The 14,062-nt window shown below is 35.3% G+C and overlaps 1 non-coding gene across 1 annotated transcript; it reads right to left on the bottom strand.

Moving 5' to 3' along the window:
* Positions 1-5,476: 5,476 nt before the first annotated feature.
* Positions 5,477-5,583, bottom strand: LOC131232083 (small nucleolar RNA R71). Its single transcript, XR_009164687.1, has one exon. It is a non-coding gene; the product is annotated as a small nucleolar RNA R71 (small nucleolar RNA).
* Positions 5,584-14,062: the final 8,479 nt, after the last annotated feature.

Raw genomic sequence — 14,062 nt, 5'->3', positions numbered from 1 at the left:
TATTGTGGGATATATTGGCTGATATTGTTGATATTGAAAACATTGGCCACAACCCAAAAATCAGATTGACTAAATGATGCTAACTACTATTTAGTGGATATTTCATTCAATTTTAACTGTTGGCTACTTTTTAGTTTAACCATCCATCTAATGGTCACCAATTGGACAATTAGTATTGAATCTTCTTTGTATTTTCTAGATTATGACCCATCTCAATCGAGCCCACTATTCTTATCATTTGAAGTGTGCTACATGAATGCCAAATAGGGGTATTTTGTCATTCAGTTACTAACGAAAAAAGGTAAGAGGCATGAATAGAAGGAGATACTATTGAATGAACTAATGAAAAAAGGGAAGAAGCAATGAATAGAAAGGAAATACTATTGAATGTCCTCTCCTTCCTCTTCCTCTTCATCATTGCATCTCATTCTCATCTTTCTTTCTTGAATCATATTTTCCCCTTCAAATTTCTCTGCAGGGTCATTTCAGTACTTAAGTTTTTAAATTGTAGGTAATTTTCACAAAGTGACTTTCAAGTGAATGTTACTTACACGCAACATGTTTAGATGTAAGTTGTAAGTCATTTACACACAAGTATTTTTTATTTTACTTTTTGTACTTGGGCAACATGTAAGTTACTTATAGGTAAGATGTTGTGTATGCACACTAAAGAAAGCTTGGAGTAAGGAATCATTCTAAAATCTTATAATCACGTAAGAAAGCTTGGAATATAATATGATCTTTGAGCTGATTCTAAAGGTAAACTAATCATCAGGTGGGTCAAAAGTGAACCCACATATTCAAGTTGTAAGGCTATTTAATATAAGCAATAAAAAAGTTAAAAATATTAATGATGAATCCAAACATAAATTTTAATTACCACAACCACTACCAAAAAATAAAGTATATTAATAGAAATGTTTATTTGGGAATCATATTTTCCAACCACATATATCTTTGGCTAGGGTTCACTCTATTAAGAAACATCTCAGAAAAATATGGTTGTTCTGCAAGGTATGCAAAGGCCCTATATATCATTTCCTCATAGATATGTCATATTCTCCAATTCCTCCCATAATTTTCCCACTATTTCGGTTTTGAAAAGGACATATCTCTATTAAAATGCAAAGGCAATCTAATTTCTGCATGACACTCGTTGTGAGAATAACATTCTTCTTTTTTATGGGCCATAGAGCTAAGGTTCCGAAATTCAGTTGACCACTTCCCTCAAAATATTGAGGTTGAGGCTACATCCCGTTTGAATATGAATCGTCCATGTGTGTAAATGGTGCATATGATTCGCAAGGGAATGGAAATAATGGGATGTCATCCATTACTCGTTCACAATACAATTATATAGGATACAACATGTAAAAACTATCTTGACTTGTGTATTTATTGGATAAGCTAGGAATATCTTTAATATAAAAAATTGTGCCTTTAATGCTCCAAAACACCTTTTATGGCATTTTACAATGACAAAGATTAAAGAACTCTATCATTTTAGGCTCACAAACCTGACTAAATTCCTTTCGGTGATACCAAACTCTACGAAATGGTGCTAAAAAATTGAACATATTTGAAAAACCATCATTAACTAAGTAGCATTTGCCTATACGAAACATAGGCTAAATGTCCTTAAATTTTAATTTGCATATTAACCAATTAATACTTATCTATAGGTTGACTTGAGTTAATACCGTTTGGAACAATTAATTTATCTTTACACGTGAGAGAATCTGCTAGTGTCCATGTATCTTATGCTAATTCTTTACACCCTGTTAGTCTGTAATAAAAATTTAAATTGAAAGAACAACTTGCCAGCACATTCTGAGAAATAAATTACTTTTAATTATGCCACTTTTCTTACTCATTTAAAATTACTATTACTAGAATGTGTGTGTCGTCTATGACTCCAACACGACCCAAAAAGATGGAACTATAGCTTATAGGTTTCCATTGTTTTATTTTTTTTATTTTTTAGAAAGGGAACCAAATAAAAATTGCATACTCACTAACCTCAAAATATAGGAGAAACCTCGTACTATCATTATTTTGGGAGGTACCCTATTTCTAAGTGGTTTCAAAAGTTTGCATTGTGACCCAACAATTGCAGTATATACCCTATTCAAGTGATGACTAATTGTATTTCAGAAGTGGTTGAAATGATGTTACATAATATTGTTGTTGATGTGATGGCTAATTGTACAAAAGAAAATTACTAATTTTTTTTTCTAAATACACGCCAAATGTTCTTCATAGGTTACTTTTTTCTTGTATCATATTATGCAAATGAAAGAAAGCATCTTTGTATACGAATGTAATCATATCATTTTGACCCTGAGACATTAATAATCACATTGGTAGCCTAAGCACCTATCCAATTTTGTTGGTGCCATTGTGGTTCTTTTAGCATATGATTTTCCTTAAGCAATCATTAGTGCACCGGTCGTGATTGCTACAACTAAGACATTAAAGTCCATATCATAATCAAAGTCCAACATGTTAACCTAACATTAGACAACCAATAATTTGATTATTTAACAATCATATTGATAGATGATTAAAACATTGTTGAAGCCAATGTTTCAAAGCAGAAAATTACATACTGCTCAATATATGGGGTTTAGCCAACCTTTTTCCATCACTAGCAAATCAATCTATGTTTCAAACAGCACAGAGAAGAGAAAAAGAGAAATATCCTATGCTCAACCAAATGTACAGGTGGCCCATCTGTTTCTATGATTGACACCATTCATCTAACGGTCCTCATCTTAAATTAGTCATGAACGAACCCAAGGGTCGACAACCCCAAGTGCAGGGCTGCGATGCAGTAATAACTTGGTGAAACTGAGGTCGATTTCTCAAGGAATGGGAAACACAACTAGAACTAGTCTAAATGTAAACAATTGTCTAGGTTTTTAATCCAGCTAATGGGTTAAAGATAAAAATAATAAAAATAAAATACTAAGGATCCATAAATTCACTTATATCAATCATAATATCTAATTCACAGATTCAACTCTTATAACTCAATTGGAATCGAAGTCCTATCCTATCCAATCAAAAAATAATTCAATTAAACCAATCATCAACTCCAATTAAACGCGTCAGTCCACAGTTCACTGTTAGCCACTGTTAAGACTCAAATATTGCATAATTTTCGCCATTTATATCTTGGTTTTATGAACATAAATCATCTTAATATTCTATTTTACTCATGTATGTGTTGCAAGGTGAATTTAAAAGCTTGGATTGAAAAAGGTGTTAAAAAGTAAGAATTTGATGCTCAAATTCACCAAGGCAATGGATGGATCTTAGGAGATCAAGATTGAAGAATTCACATGCCAAAGATCCAAGAAAACCAAGCGAGGAATGAAGAGAATCGAAGATTTGAAGTGAAGAATCCTGAAATCGTCCTAAAAAAGTGTATTTTGAAGCTGTGAAGTTTATTTTGGAAAACTGCGCAGCAGGAAGTCTGTTTTAAACGAACTATGCAGCGAGAAGTCTATTTTGGGAAAATATGTATATTTGAGGCGTTTTCTAGGGTTTTCAACTTTGTACGAAGTTTGGAGTTCCCTACTTATAAATAGGGCCTCCTAGGGCATTCTAAAGCATCATTAGAAGCATTCAAGAGCAATATTTAGGGTTTTTTTAAAGAGTTTTTAGTTTTATTAAAGCTTTATAAGTTGTTTCTTTCCTTTTAGATCTTTTTTATTTGCAATTTTTCTTCTTTCTTTCTTGTTGCTTTTTATTTCTGCAATTTAATTATGTTTTTCTAAGTTCCCTCTAGCCCAAGCTAGAAGGGAAGCACATGGGTTTAATATTTCTTTAAATTATGATGATTGATTGTTTTAATGATGAGAATAATGGTGTATGCATATTATCTATTATTTAGGTTTTGTTTTTATCCTCTTGTAAGATCCATATGTTTCCATCATATGAGATTTACATTGATGGATAGGCTTACCCTAGATTAATCAGATTTCCTAGATAGGAGATGTTCTCAACCTGTTATATTTCTTTGATATTCATTATCCTATAGATATTGAATACTTAAAATCACTAGCGCTTGAGAATATATGTCAATGGTGCAAATCTATTATTTTCTAATCTTTTATATCATTTATTAAAATATTTAAAGTGTTTTATTTTCCGATTAGGCTGACCATAGTGCTCAGATCCTAGTTGTGTTATCCAAGTCATCATGATTTTGGAACATTAATCTATGTGTGGAACTTTGAAGCTTGGGTGTTTTTTTTATTCAATTGAATTACATCCATTCAAAAATCCAAAAATCAAATCATCAGTTTAGTTTTTATTACTTAGTTTGTTTTGCATTTGATTTTTTCCTTCTCGCAATTCATCTCCCTGTGGGATCGACCCTGTATTCACAGGATATTACTTATGAACCTCTGCACTTGGAGGCAAGCAGTCAAGTTTTTGGCGCCGTTGCCGGGGAGAGACTGAGATAGATCAGATCTGTGCAAGATAGCCAAGGTAAGTTTTCTTCTAAACCCTCCAGATTTTCCATAGATTTTTTTTATTTTTTTTCTTATTTTCTTTTTCTTTGAAAATAAATTCAGTTGGGACTTTCAAGCACTAACTATGACATAAGGTTGCCCTGCTTGGGATTTTATCACCCAAGTGCTATGGTTGTCCTATAGTTGCTGTTTGATCACAAAGATCATCCGCTGAATCTATTTTCCATATTAGCATAGTTTAATTTCTGCATTAGTTTTACTTTTATTTATTTATTTATTTATTTATTTTGCTTTGTGGACTGAACCCTCATGGTCGGCTCTGCCGCCTGGGTTGTTGATTTAAGTTTTTATTTTTATTTTAAGTATCATACTTGCGATTTGAATTAGTGGTATTTGTTGTGTGGTGTGGATGGTTTATGTCCCGTTGGAGTAGGGATCAAAACAATCGACTCTCCTCTGAAGGGGGACTAGTTCCAGGCCTTGATCATTCACTTAGAAGAGGCACTCAATATCACTTGGATTCCATGGCAGACCCAATTGATAATCCAAATCCAAATCTGCCAAATCCAACTATAAATCAAAATAATCCTCCTCTTGAGGATGAAAATGAAGTTCATAGGAATGTGTTAAACCAACCACGGACTTTACGTGAACATTTACACCCTGAGAGATCAACTTTACCATCTTGTATAGTGTTCCCTGCTCACACAGGGAACATTGATTTTAAACCAGGTGTGATTCAATTAATTCTTAAATTTCATGGCTTAGATTCTGAAAGCCCCTACTTGCACCTCAAGGACTTTGAGGAAGTAATTGCAACGTTACAAGTAAACAATGGCAATAGGGATGTACTTAAGCTTAGGTTATTCTCATTTTCTCTAAAGGATCGGGCCAAAGCATGGCTCAACTCTCTAAGACCTAATACCATCACTTCATGGCAAGCCTTAAGTAGAGAGTTTTTGAAAAAGTTATTTCCCGAGCACAAAACAAATGCACTAAAACAAGAAATCATGTCATTCTCCCAAAAAGGGAATGAACTATTTTTTCAAGCTTGGGAGCGCTTCAAAGACATTCTAATTACTTGTCCACATCATGGTTATGAACCATGGCACGTGATTGATGTTTTTCGTAAGGGGCTCACCATGGATACCCGTCAGTTCATAGAGATGATGTGTGGTGGAACCTTCCTTGATAAAGATCATAATGAGGCTTGGGATTTTCTAGATATGTTAGCAGAGAATACTCAGACATGGGATGTTTCTGCTAAATCAGACCAAACTAGACCCATTCCTAGAGAGAAAGCGGGAATGTATGTCCTAAGAGAGGAAGACGACCTTAATGCAAAATTCGCTGCATTGGCTAGAAAGGTCGAAGCTTTGGAAATTAGGAAGATTGATATGGTTAAAGCAAACACTTCCTTAGGTAATTTTTGTAGCATTTGTGGTGGTACAGACCATGACACAAAGGATTGTCCAATAATCTCAGTTGTACAAAATATCACGCATGAGCATGATCAAGCAAATGCTATAAATAATTACCAAAGGTCAGTTATGCAACCATTGGGAAACACGTACAATCCAAATTGGCGTAACCATCCTAATCTTAGTTGGAGGAATGGACCACAAATTAATGTGCCCAATGCACCTCAAATGCCTCCACAAAATAACTTCTTTGGGGCACCTAACAATGCACCATATGTGCCCCACTAAAGCGATCATCTGTGGAGGATGCATTGACCACATTCATAAACTCTCAAGCTCAAATGAATCAGTCTCTAATCCAATCAAATCAGGAATTAAAGACAGCTGTGGCTAGGATTGAGACTCAACTAAATGCTAGGGAAAAAGGCACCCTTCCTTCTCAACCTGTGCCAAACCCTCGAAACACACATTTCATTGGAGACTCAAATCCAAGTGAGCTACATCATGAACAAGCTAAGGCCATCATTACCTTGAGAAGTGGAAAAGAGATCGATAACAAGATAATGCAACCGGTAGAAATACCGGAAGATGAGCCACTGTCTCAAGAAAATGATGAACCGGCTATGGTTCAAGAGCCGCAACAGCAAAAGGATAAAGAGACTAAGTCATATGAGCCTCCAGTTCCGTTCCCATCTAGACTTCGGAATCCAACTGTCCCCATGAAATATCAAGAGGTGTTGGATGTGCTCCAAAAGGTTACTGTCAATATTCCTCTACTTGATGCCATTAGACAAATTCCATCATATGCTAAATATCTCAAGGATTTGTGCACTGTAAAAAGAAAATTAAATGTGCACAAAAAGGCCTTCCTTACTGAGAAAGTGAGTGCTATAATTCAACAAAGGGTTGTACCCAAATACAAAGACCCGGGAAGTCCCACTATTCCTTGTATTATTGGGAATTTTCAAATTGAACATGCTTTGTTAGATTTGGGTGCAAGTGTCAACTTAGTACCTTATTCGGTTTACAAACAAATGGGGTTAGGCGAGCTTAAACCAACCACGATTACACTCCAACTCGCTGACCGCTCTATTAAGGTACCAAGGGGAATTTTAGAGGACGTGCTAGTCCAAGTGGAGAAATTCTACTTCCCCGTGGATTTTATTGTACTAGACACTGAACCATGTGTAAATGCTAGCGCTCAAGTTCCCATCATTTTAGGCCGCCCATTCCTAGCAACTTCAAATGCAATCATAAATTGCAGGAATGGAATGATGAACTTGTCTTTTGGTAACATGACTCTAGAGCTAAATATTTTCAATCTATGTAAGCAGCCCATTGATAATAATGAGATCCATGAGTTGAATTTCATGGACTGCTTGATAGAAGAAGAGGAATTAGAACCTAGTCTGACTGATGAATTGATTCAAGTCATTGGAGACTTGAAAAATTCTGATTTAGAAAAAGTGCTTGCTGAAATTTCTGATGATAATGAGAGCACTACCACTCAGGACATTGGTATGTGCCAATGGAGACCGCGCACTCAAATCCTATCTATCGAGGACTTGCAACCTCTACCATCACCAACCAATGTTCCAAAGCTTGATTTAAAACCACTACCAAATGAGCTTAAGTATGTATACTTAGGTGAAAATAAAACTTATCCTGTGGTGATCTCTTCATTTTTAGAGAAGGATCAAGAGATTAAATTGTTGAAAGTTCTAAGGGACCACAAAGGAGCCTTGGGCTGGACCATTTCTGACATCAAGGGTATAAGCCCTTCCATTTGCACCCATCGGATCCACCTCGATGATGACGCCAAACCAATTAGACAACCTCAAAGGCGTCTCAATCCAAACATGATGGAAGTTGTAAAAAATGAGGTGATCAAATTATTGGATGTGGGAATCATCTACCCAATATCCGATAGTGTTTGGGTGAGTCCAACTCAAGTAGTCCCAAAGAAATCTGGAATAACTATTGTGCAGAATTCTAATAATGAACTCATACCAACACGTGTCACCACTGGTTGGCGTGTTTGCATTGACTATAGAAAATTGAACCAAGTCACAAAGAAGGACCATTTCCCTCTACCATTCATTGATCAAGTTTTAGAGAGGGTAGCAGGTCACTCCTTTTATAGTTTTCTTGATGGATATTCTGGATATAACCAAATAGAGATAGCCCTTGAAGACCAAGAGAAAACCACGTTCACTTGTCCATTTGGCACGTTTGCTTTCAAACGGATGCCATTTGGATTGTGTAACGCCCCAGCAACTTTCCAACGGTGTATGTTAAGTATTTTTTCAAATATGGTTGGGAAGTTTCTTGAGGTTTTCATGGACGACTTCTCTGTATTTGGGAGTAGTTTTGAGGAATGCCTCAACAATTTATCTCTTGTCTTGTCTAGGTGTGAAGAGAAACACCTTGTCTTAAATTGGGAGAAATGTCATTTCATGGTTCAAAAGGGAATTGTTTTGGGCCATGTTATCTCCAAAAATGGAATCGAGGTAGATCGCTCAAAACTTGACATTATAGCTAATCTACCTATCCCCCGAACTGTTAGAGATATTAGATCACTTATAGGGCATGCTGGTTTTTATAGAAGATTCATTAAGGACTTTAGTGCCATTACTAGACCCTTGACTAATCTTCTTCAAAAGGATGTTCCATTTAAGTGGACAGATGAGTGTGCAAGTGCCTTTAATAAAATTAAATCATCCCTTACCACTGCACCTATCATGCGTCCACCAGATTGGACACTTCCTTTTGAACTAATGTGTGATGCAAGTGATTATGCCATAGGGGCTGTTTTGGGCCAAAGGAAAGATAAACGGCCCTACGTTATTCACTATGCGAGTAGAACTCTAAACTCGGCCCAAGTGAACTACTCAACAACTGAAAAAGAGTTACTTGCAGTAGTTTTTGCTTTGGATAAGTTTAGGTCCTACTTACTGGGATCCAAAGTGGTCATTTTCACGGACCACTCGGCTTTGAAATATTTGTTATCTAAGAAGGATGCAAAGCCGAGACTTTTGAGATGGATCCTCCTACTCCAAGAATTTGAATTAGAGATAAAAGATAAGAAAGGAGTAGAAAACGTAGTGGCCGATCACCTTTCTAGATTGGTGTTAGATGATTCCACTGAGGAGATACATATCCAGGACACTTTTCCTGATGAACAATTATTTGCGATCTCCAAATTACCTTGGTATGCGGATATAGTGAACTATCTTGTAACGGAAAAAATGCCATATCATTGGAAGTCACAAGATAGGAAGCGTTTTGAAACCGAGGTTAGGAACTTCTTCTGGGATGACCCGTATTTATATAAATATGGGACTGATCAAATTTTTAGACGTTGTGTCCCAGAGGATGAAGTTCGAAGTGTTATTTCTTTTTGTCACATGGAAGCATGTGGTGGCCATTTTTCTGCTAAGAAAACTACTGCAAAAATCCTGCAGTGTGGTTTTTACTGGCCCACCATGTTTAAAGACACCCATGCTTTCTGTGTTGCTTGTGATAGATGTCAAAGGTTGGGAAGAGTGTCCCGGCGCAACATGATGCCTTTATCCCCAATTTTACCATTGGAGATTTTTGATTGTTGGGGTATTGATTTTATGGGTCCATTTCCATCTTCTTTTGGATTTCTTTATATATTGGTTGGTGTGGACTATGTTTCAAAGTGAATTGAGGCAGTTCCAAGTAGGACCAATGACAACAAAGTGGTCATACGATTCCTCAAGGAAAATATTTTTGCTAGATTTGGAACTCCAAAGGCCATCATTAGTGATGGCGGGTCTCACTTTTGCAATAGAACATTTGAGGCTTTGATGAAGAAATATGGCATCAAGCATAAAGTGAGCACCCCATACCACCCACAAACGAGTGGGCAAGCTGAGATTTCTAATCAGGAAATCAAACACATTTTAGAGAAAACTATAAGGCCAGATAGGAAGGATTGGTCCCTCAGACTATCCGACGCTTTATGGGCTTATAGGACTGCTTATAAGACCCCGATTGGAATGTCTCCATACAGATTGGTGTATGGGAAGGCTTGCCACTTGCCTGTGGAATTGGAACATAGAGCCTACTGGGCAATAAAGAAATTAAACTTTGATATGGATCAAGCAAGTGGACAAAGGAAATTAGAGTTAAATGAATTAGAGGAGTTGAGGAGAGACTCCTATGAAAATTCTAAAATCTACAAAGAGAGGACCAAAGCTTTTCATGACAAAAATATCATGAGGAAGAATTTTGAACCTCAGCAAAAGGTTCTATTATACAATTCCCGTCTCCAGTTCTTTTTGAGAAAGTTAAGATCAAGATGGATAGGCCCCTTCATTATGAAGAATGTTTATACTCATGGGGCTGTTGAAATTGAGAATCCACGTAATGGCAATGTGTACAAGGTTAATGGTCAGAGATTGAAGCCTTATGTGGAAAACTTTCATTTGGGAGAGGAGTCCGTCCCTCTTCATGAGCCAGAATATTCAGAATGATGCTCCTGGTCTGACGGAGCATTTGTGTAGGATTTGTATCATATTCAATTTTTTTAGTGTCACATAGCAGGTGAGTTTTTCATGGCAGGTACTATCCACCCTTTCTTTTATTTTTATTGTTCTCTACATTACATTATCATTACATTGGGGACAATGTAGATTTTAGGTTGGGGGCGTAGATAGTCATTCATGTGAGGTTTTGTTTTTTCTTTTTTGGAGTTTCAGTTTATTTTATTATTATTTTTATTATTATTAGGTTTCAGTTATGATTAAGTTTATTTTTTTAGGTTTATGGGAAATTTCTTTTTTTTAACATTTTCAAAATAATATATACAAGAATGTGAACATGATATTTTGCGAATTCCAAAGGCAAATTTAATACTTAGTCTAAGTCAATAGTAGTCAGAAATCTGACAACTGAAAATTATAAACTTGAGTTCAATTATCTAATCACTAGTTTAAAGTGAGTTGTAATTTGATGTACTGAATTCACAATACACCCTAGCTAACTAAGTGAGGAATATGATATGTGAACTAAAATAACAACTTTTGATTCAAACAAGGTTGAATGAATTAGTACCATTGATATATGTTTAAAAGAGAGAATATTGAAAGAAAAAAAAAAGAGTGATGAAAAAAAGAAATTTTTATTATAGAGCATGAATGCAATGACCATAACAATCGTGTCAGTAATCCGGAGTAAGAATACCTAAGTATCCATTACTGTTACCATTACAAGTACGATACCTTAGGTTATGAAGCAAACCCGATGGGAATCTTCATATAAGGGTGGTCTATAATAATGAGGATATGATGATAAAAGAAGAAATGTCATAAAAAAATGAGATAACTAGAGATTTCATATTCTTGGGATGATTGAAAGGAGTTAGGATAGGGAACATGCATATTTCTCAAAGTTAGACTAGTGTCACGAAGCACCTAAGGATATTGGGTTATAACTATTCTAAATTTTGATTAGGTCTCTGAACTCAAGGATGTAATGGATTAAAAAATTAAGATTCTAGCTAACTTCATATCTAGGGTAAGTATTGTTTTGTTTTGGAATTCATATGATTAATGGAGGCATAATTGTATAAATTTTATAGTGTTGAAATATTTTTCTTATTTTCAATGTTTGTGGGTAACATTTCTGGAAACCCTCACGAGACTATAACTCGTCCACTAGGGGAAACCTAGGGGTTTAAAGGCTTGTTGCATATGCTAAATGCAATCGAGATTACTTGCGAAAGTGGTGTAGTTAGAATTTTGTTTTCATTTTAATTTTGTTTCTAGAATTATTTTTTTCTTATTTTTATTTTTCTTCGCTTATTTTGCTCGGGACTAGCAAAATGCTGGTTGGGGTGTGTGTTAAGACTCAAATATTGCATAATTTTTGCCATTTATATCTTGATTTTATGAACATAAATCATCTTAATATTCTATTTTACTCATGTATGTGTTGCAAGGTGAATTTAAAAGCTTGGATTGAAAAAGGTGTTAAAAAGTAAGAATTTGATGCTCAAATTCACCAAGGCAATGGATGGATCTTAGGAGATCAAGATTGAAGAATTCACATGCTAAAGATCCAAGAAAACCAAGCGAGGAATGAAGAGAATCGAAGATTTGAAGTGAAGAATCCTGAAATCGTCCTAAAAAAGTGTATTTTGAAGCTGTGAAGTTTATTTTGGAAAACTGCGCAGCAGGAAGTCTGTTTTAAACGAACTATGCAGCGAGAAGTCTATTTTGGGAAAATACGTATATTTGAGGCGTTTTCTAGGGTTTTCAACTTTGTACGAAGTTTGGAGTTCCCTACTTATAAATAGGGCCTCCTAGGGCATTCTAAAGCATCATTAGAAGCATTCAAGAGCAATATTTAGGGTTTTTTTAAAGAGTTTTTAGTTTTATTAAAGCTTTATAAGTTGTTTCTTTCCTTTTAGATCTTTTTTATTTGCAATTTTTCTTCTTTCTTTCTTGTTGCTTTTTATTTCTGCAATTTAATTATGTTTTTCTAAGTTCCCTCTAGCCCAAGCTAGAAGGGAAGCACATGGGTTTAATATTTCTTTAAATTATGATGATTGATTGTTTTAATGATGAGAATAATGGTGTATGCATATTATCTATTATTTAGGTTTTATTTTTATCCTCTTGTAAGATCCATATGTTTCCATCATATGAGATTTACATTGATGGATAGGCTTACCCTAGATTAATCAGATTTCCTAGATAGGAGATGTTCTCAACTTGTTATATTTCTTTGATATTCATTATCTTATAGATATTGAATACTTAAAATCACTGGCGCTTGAGAATATATGTCAATGGTGCAAATCTATTATTTTCTAATCTTTTATATCATTTATTAAAATATTTAAAGTGTTTTATTTTCCGATTAGGCTGACCATAGTGCTCAGATCCTAGTTGTGTTATCCAAGTCATCATGATTTTGGAACATTAATCTATGTGTGGAACTTTGAAGCTTGGGTGTTTTTTTTATTCAATTGAATTACATCCATTCAAAAATCCAAAAATCAAATCATCAGTTTAGTTTTTATTACTTAGTTTGTTTTGCATTTGATTTTTTCCTTCTCGCAATTCATCTCCCTGTGGGATCGACCCTGTATTCACAGGATATTACTTATGAACCTCTGCACTTGGAGGCAAGCAATCAGCGTCATACAACAACCATGGGAATTAAGAGCATCCAATGTACCCGGAAGCAATGATAGATGAATTAGTTATATAAATTGATTCATTCTCTAATCGGGCTAAGCATTTATTAAATCAAATCATTCATTGTAACCGTAGTTCACAACAAATTCAGAAATAATAAACAAATCAAAGACTTTAAAGTAAAATCTCAAATCAATTCAATATAATATCATTATTCAAATCCATTATTTGTTAGATCAATTAAACTAAATAATGAAATCAACTACAAGCCGCATCCCTTAGCCTTAACAAATAGATTAGCCTAACATGGCTAACATCCTAGAAAAAAATAAAAGAAAAACCTAAAAGACAAACTAGAACTGAGGGGTTGAAGAAGAATAACGGCTCCATGAAAGCTCCACCACCCCTTGATCTCTCTCCCAAGTGTTAATTCGTACTTAGAATAGCCTAAATCACCCCCTTAAATAGGAAAACTCCACATCAAATTTTCATCCACTTCAAATTTTTACACTTTTGTTACGCTTCGATCGTACCAATGATGGCCTCCAGCCGCACCAACTAGATCTTTCGGTTATAGCCGAACTTCCTCAAATTATGTCTGAAGTCTCTGTCTCCTTGTCACGCCCCAAACTCGAAAAATCGGGCTCATAAAATTTTCGATCGCCGAATCCGATGCCAACAGCCTCCGTAGTACCCCATTCTCGTCTTCCAATGTCCATACGCCAGATTTCGATCCTGGGATCCTGCAAGGAGGATTTTTTTTTGTACATTTGTTTCATAACAAACATAACCACAAGTTTACCCAAATCACAAAGACAACATCATCATCACATATCCACTAATATAAACATTTGAATACAGTGTTGAAAGGGAAATACATATATCGAAATCAAAGCTCCAGGTATCTGCTGCACGCTCCAAGCTCAACATTGTTATAACCTAACGCCACCTGCACGCATCCATCGTGCATATGCTTATAAAAAGC

This window comes from Magnolia sinica, chromosome 17 (genome assembly GCF_029962835.1).
Source record: "Magnolia sinica isolate HGM2019 chromosome 17, MsV1, whole genome shotgun sequence".
Lineage (NCBI taxonomy): Eukaryota > Viridiplantae > Streptophyta > Magnoliopsida > Magnoliales > Magnoliaceae > Magnolia > Magnolia sinica.
This window is presented reverse-complemented; position numbering and strand designations above follow the sequence as displayed.